The sequence below is a fragment of the Phocoena sinus genome, chromosome X (genome assembly GCF_008692025.1).
Source record: "Phocoena sinus isolate mPhoSin1 chromosome X, mPhoSin1.pri, whole genome shotgun sequence".
NCBI classification, from domain to species: Eukaryota; Metazoa; Chordata; class Mammalia; order Artiodactyla; family Phocoenidae; genus Phocoena; species Phocoena sinus.
This window is the reverse complement of record NC_045784.1, coordinates 46,785,587-46,792,125: the sequence shown is the minus strand read 5'-3', so window position 1 is coordinate 46,792,125 and position 6,539 is coordinate 46,785,587. Positions and strand designations below refer to the sequence as shown.

At 40.8% G+C, this 6,539-nt stretch overlaps 1 non-coding gene across 1 annotated transcript; it reads left to right on the top strand.

Annotated features, from left to right (window-relative positions):
- Positions 1 to 5,977: 5,977 nt before the first annotated feature.
- On the top strand, positions 5,978 to 6,050 carry TRNAE-UUC. Its single transcript has one exon. It is a non-coding gene; the product is annotated as a tRNA-Glu (tRNA).
- Positions 6,051 to 6,539: the final 489 nt, after the last annotated feature.

The window sequence follows — 6,539 nt, the reverse complement described above, 5'->3', positions numbered from 1 at the left end:
ACTATTAATAATTGACATAGGGACTTCCCTGATGGCGCAGTGGTTAAGAATCTGCCTGCCAATGCAGGGGACATGGGTTCAAGCCCTGGTCCAGGAAGATCCCACATGCCGCGGAGCAGCTAAGCCCGTGTGCCACAACTACTGAGCCTGCGCTCTAGAGCCCGCGAGCCACAACTACTGAGCCCACATGCCACAACTACTGAAGCCCGTGAGCCTAGGGCCCGTGCTCCACAGCAAGAGAAGCCACCGCTCGCCTCAACTAGAGAAAGCCCACATGCAGCAATGAAGACCCAGCACAGCCAAAAAATAAATTAAATTAAAAGAAGAAAAACACCCACCTTTAAAAGAAAAATTTGACATATACAGGACACCAGAGCCAATGAAAACAGAATAAACTTTTTGAAATGCATATAGAACATTTACCAAAATTAGCCATATCCAGAGCTATAGAGTAAGCTTAATAAATTTTAAAGTATTGAAATAATTCAGAGCACATTCTCTGATCATAGTAGAAATATGTGATATCATAAATAACAATATGATAACTAGAAAATCCAGAACTGCTGGGAAATTAAGTAGTACATCACTAAATAACAGAAGGGTCAATGTAGAAATCAAATTAGAAATTAGAAAACTAGGGGGTACAGCCAAAGCGGTCCTTAAAGAAATTTTTATAATCTTGAGTGCATATGTTGGGAAAAGAAAAGCCTGAAATTCCAAGGCAGTAGCAAAAAAAAAAAAAAAAGGAAGTACAGAAAACAAACACATAGAAAACATATGTACAAAAATATATACTAATAACCAAGAGTTGGTTGTTAGAAAACTTATTTTAAAAATTGATAAGGGCTTCCCTGGTGGTGCAGTGGTTAAGAATCCGCCTACCAGTGCAGGCGACACAGGTTCAAGCCCTGGTCTGGGAAGATCCCACATGCCGCAGAGCAACTAAGCCCGTGTGCCACAACTACTGAGCCTGTGCTCTAGAGACCGCAAGCCACAACTACTGAGCCCACGTGCCACAACTACTGAAGCCCGGGTGCCTAGAGCCCATGCTCCGCAACAAGAGAAGCCACTGCAATGAGAAGCCCGCGCACCTCAACGAAGAGTAGCCCCTGCTCGCCGCAACTAGAGAAAGCCCACGCAAAGCAACAAAGACCCAACACAGCCAAAAATAAAATAAATTAAAAAATAAAAAAAATTGATAAAGACCTAGAAAAACTAATCAAGAATAAAGAGAGAAGATATTAATGACAAATATCGGGAATAAAAAGGACATCCCTACAGGGGACCGCCCTGGCAGTCCAGTGGTTAAAACTCCATGCTTCCAGTGCAGGGGGCACAGGTTCGATCCCTGGTCAGAGAGCTAAGATCCTGCATGCCGTGCAGTGTGGCCAAAAAAATAATAATAGATAAATAAATATTTTTTTAAAAAAGGACCTCACTACAGATCTTATAGACATTGCAAGTATTAAAACATGGTTATGAACAATTTTATGCAAATAAATTTCACAATTTAGATTAAAATAGGTAAATTCCTTGAAAAACACAGCTCTTCAAATGAACATGAGAAGGTATAGACAATCAAGTTTTGGTCACAGTAAGCTGAAATAAAATGAGGTAAGATATATCCCCTTATTCTCCATTTTCTGTAAATAACCATGGAGGATTGATATTTCCTCCTTAACTGTTAGATAGCATTCACTGGTGAAGCCATCTGGGCCTAGAGTTTTTTGTGGGGAAATGTTGTTGAATCCAACTTCTTTAACAGTTATAGAACAATTAAGAGTTTCTATTTCTTCTAATGTCAATCTTAGTCATTTTATTTTTGGGGAACTTGCCCATTTTATGTAAGATATCAAATTGTTCAAGTTGTTTATTGTATTTACTTATTATCCTTCATATATCTGTAGGATATGTAGTGATATCCTAATTTTTATAGCTGGTGTTAGTAATTTGAATTCTCACTTCTTTCTCTTGATCAGTCCTGCTAGAAAATTTTCAATTTTTTTGACCTTTGAAATGATTAGTAAAACTTATTTCATGAAAAATAATGTGCCTACATACTGTCATACACTGCAGGTAGGAATGCAAAATAATACAGGACCTATGGAGAAAAATTTGGCAGTATTCATTGAAATTACAAATGCACATATACCCCTTGACCCAGCAATTTCATTTCTGGAAATGTACAAAACAATGCATATGTGATTATTCATGACAGCATTTTGATAGTTAGAAACAGAGGACAACTCAAGAATAAGTAAATTATGGTACATACACACAAAGAAATGCTCAGGAACTGTAAAAAGAGAATGAGAAAGTTCTCTATGTATTGATTTGTAAAGATTTCCAGGATATATGGTTAATAAAGCAAGATGCAAAACAGTGTATCTAGTATGCTACCCTTTGTGTAAGAAACGGGGAATATGTATTCATACTTGTTTGTACATGCATAAAGGTATTCTGGGCAGATACTCACTAAACTAATAAAGATGGTTACAGAAGAAAACCCAAGCTCTTTGGCCTGGAATACAAATCCTTCTAGGATATGCTTTGAAGCCAGATTGCCTGCCACTTACTTTGGTCAAATTATTCTTTCTTCACCTGCAACACAGGATAATAGTACCTATCCTCATAGGGTTATGAGGATAAAATGGACTAATGGAGTGCCTGGTGCATAGTTAACTTTCAATAAACGTTAGCTCATTTATCATCACAAGTATCTGGCTCTAGCCTACCTTCCTACCCATGTCCTCAACAACTTCCCTACAGCTGTGGCTTTCAAGCCCAACTGTGTATTAGGATCACAGGGATTTTTAAAAAAATACTGAGGCCTGGGCCCCACCCCCACCCCAGACCATATAAATCAGAATCTCTAGGGAAGTGGGTTAGTGGAGCCCAGGCATTGACATTTTTAAACGACACCCCAGATGATTGTGATCATGCCTACCAGATTATGGATTCCCTCAATGCACCTGACACACGTCAGGCTCGTTCCTGCCTCCACACCTTTCCTCACACTATTCCCCGTCCCACTCCCACCCCGACTTGGGAAACCTTCTTCTCCATCCCACATCCCTGCCTGTTGAATTTCTGCTCATATTCCAAGACCTAATTTAGATGCCCTCGCCTCCATAAGGACCTTGCTTTTCTCTGCACACTCCTCCATTTGATGATTTCCTGCTGCCTACAGGATAAAGTTCTCCCCCACCACATATTTATTCCCTGTGCTTGTACCATACCAAACTATTTGCCCTCCTGCAGCTGCACTTATGCCTCAGCCTTTGCAATGCTCTTCCAAACCCCCAGCCTCAACCACACACTTAACCAACTCCTACTCATCCTTCAAGACCCAGCTCATGCAGCACTCCTGTGAAGCCTACTCTGAGCCCCTCTGCTAGTCTCCCTGATGTAGAGTTAGGTATTCTCTGCCCTCTGTTCTCTCACACTTTGGACTTATTTCTAACACTCAGCACATTGTGTTAATTGTCGTATATTTGTCTGGGTTGCCAGTTAGTCTGAGCTTCTGGAGGGCAAGGATTGTGATTTTTCCATCTCTCTTACTTCCCTATAGCACAGACCCTGAACAAAGGAAGTACTTAGAGAATGTTTGACGAATTCTAATACTCTGTGGGGGTATTCATTCTGAAAATTGCTGGTCTTCCCTTCCTTCAAGTTAAAGCCCTGATAACTGAACAAAATAATCTAAGACTAGTATGAACATCACTGAGGAAACCGGTTTATATCACCTATTTCATTTTAGCCCATTTCTGTCCATAGACTCTAGGGCTAAGATCTCAATACCTTATTTACATTGTATTATCAAGCCAGGCTTTGAGGTCTAAGATCTTATTAAGGTTAACAAGCCAGCCTTTCAGTACCACCCCCTCAACCAATTCACTGCCTGACAAATTGCTTTGCTTAGTCAATTGTCCTCACCTAGGCTATACATTAAAAAATCAGCTGGAGAGCTTTTCAATATCCTGCTGCTCAGGACGCCTGGCAGGCCGGTTACATTAGAATCTCTGGGGGAGGGTTCCAAGCATCAGTGTTTCTTGAAGCTCCCCAGGCGATCCCAAAGAGTGGTCAAGGTTGAGAGCCACTGGTAGATTTAAAGCCATACAGCTCTCGCCACCGGCTCTGCCCTTTTATTTTTTCCTCCTTCCTACCCTTGTCTCCACGCTCCTCTCCTCTCCCTCTCACTGGCTTGTTCTCCAGTCGTTCATACTTATTGCGTTGATACGACCCTCATGGCAACTGAGTAGTGGAAACCGCACTGAGCTGGGAAAGCCTGCAGCGAGCCTGGACCTCTGCCCCTTTGTGGTCTTGGCCCTTCACTCTGGATCTTTGTTTCCTCTTGAGTCGAATTGGGGATCATAACACTTGTTCTGCCTTCTTAAGAGGCTTGTGTGAGGAGCACAGGAAATATTGGACCCTAAAGTTCTTTGGGTGCTAGAGAGCTCTGTGGAGATGTAGGGAATATCTAGAGCTGCACGACCAGCATAGGGGCCACACAGTGTTAATACCACTCATGCAAAACAAGACTATATCAGGAATTCCCTGGTGATCTAGTGGTTAGGACTCTGAGCTTCCACTACAGGCGGCACAGGTTCGATCCCTGTTCGGGGAACTAAAATCCTGCAAGCTGCGCAGTACAGCCAAAAAAAAAAAAAAGACTATATCATGTTTGCAAAATAATGAGACATACATGGACATGAAAAATTCCTAATTCAGGACAGTGGTCACTGGGGGAAGAAGGGGATGCGCCTGGGGAATTGCTGAGGGGGATTCAACTGTACTGTTAATGCTCTCTTTAAAAAACCAAATCTGGGGAGTTCCCTGGTGGTCCAGTGGTTAGGATTCGGTGCTTTCAGTGCCGTTCAATCCCTAGTCGGGGAACTGAGATCACGCAAGCCGAGGGGCATGGCCAAAAGGAAAAATAATAAAATTAAATAGATAAAAAATTAAAAGCCAAATCTGAACTAACTATGACAAAATGTGAAGGTTTGATGAAACTGGGGGTGTTTTCTACCAAATGTAAAATAGCTAGTGGGAAGCAGCCACATAGCACAGGGAGATCAGCTCAGTGCTTTGTGACCACCTAGAGGGGTGGGATAGGGAGGGTGGGAGGGAGATGCAAGAGAGAGGGGATATGGGGATATATGTATACGTATAGCTGATTCACTTTGTTATACAGCAGAAACTAACACACCATTGTAAAGCAATTATACTGCAATAAAGATGTTAAAAAAAACTGGGGTGTTTTATACTATTCTTTACTTTTCTGCACATTTGAAAAGAAGATAATAAAATAACTATACAACAGAAAGATATAAACATTTTTAAAGCAAAATAAAATACATTTTCTCAACTAGAGAAAGCCCGTGCGCAGCAATGAAGACCGAATGCAGCCAAAATAAATAAATAAACAAATAATTAATAAAAATAAAAAACTATTAAAAAAAGAAGCCATTTCATCACACCAGTCAGAATGGCCATTGTTAAAAGGTCTACAAATAACAAATGCTGAAGAGGGTGGAGAAAAGGGAACCCTCTTACACTGTTGGTGGGAATGTAAATTTGTGCAGCCACTATGGAAAATACGGAGGTTCCTTAGAAAACCAAAAAGAGCTCTCACCTTCTGAGATGGCCTACTCTGTCTATGGAGTATGTATTTCCCTGAATAAATCTGCTTTCACTCAAAAAACAAAAAACTAAAAAGAGATGCCATATGATCCAGTAATCCCACTCCTGGGCATATATTCAGAGAAATAGCAGCACTATTTACTATTGCCAAGACATGGAAGCAACGTAAATGTCCATCTACAGATAAATGGACAAAAAAGATGTGGTATATGTATACAATGGAATATTACTCAGCCATAAAAAAGAATGAAATAATGCCATTTGCAGCAACATGGATGGACCTAGAGATTATCATACTAAGTGAAGTAAATCAAGAAAGAGAAAGACAGGGAATTCCCTGGCAGTCCAGTGGTTAGGACTCGGCACTTTCACTGCCGAGGGCCCAGGTTCAATCCCTGGTCGGGGAATTAAGATCCCTCGAGCCATGCGGCATGCCAAAAAAAGAGAGAGCGAGAGAAAGACAAATACCATGTGATATCACTTATATGTGGAATCTAAAATATGACACAAATGAACTTATCTATGAAACAGAAACAGACTCACAGATGTAGAGAACAGACTTGTGGTTGCCAAGGGGGAGGAGAGGTGGGGGAAGGAAGGACTAGGAGTTTGGGATTAGCAGATGCAAACTATTATATATAGGATGGATAAACAACAGGTCCTACTGTATAGCACAGGGAGCTATAGTCAATATTCTGTAATAAACCATAATGGAAAAGAATATGAAAAATATATATATGTATGTATAACTGAATCACTTTACTGTACACCGGAAACTAACACAACATTGTAAATCAACTATACTTCAATAAAAAAAAAAGAGAGAGAGAAGCCATTTTAGGCCTAAACCATTTTGTGATCTAAGCCTGGCCACAATGCTTGCCCTTGAACAGGTC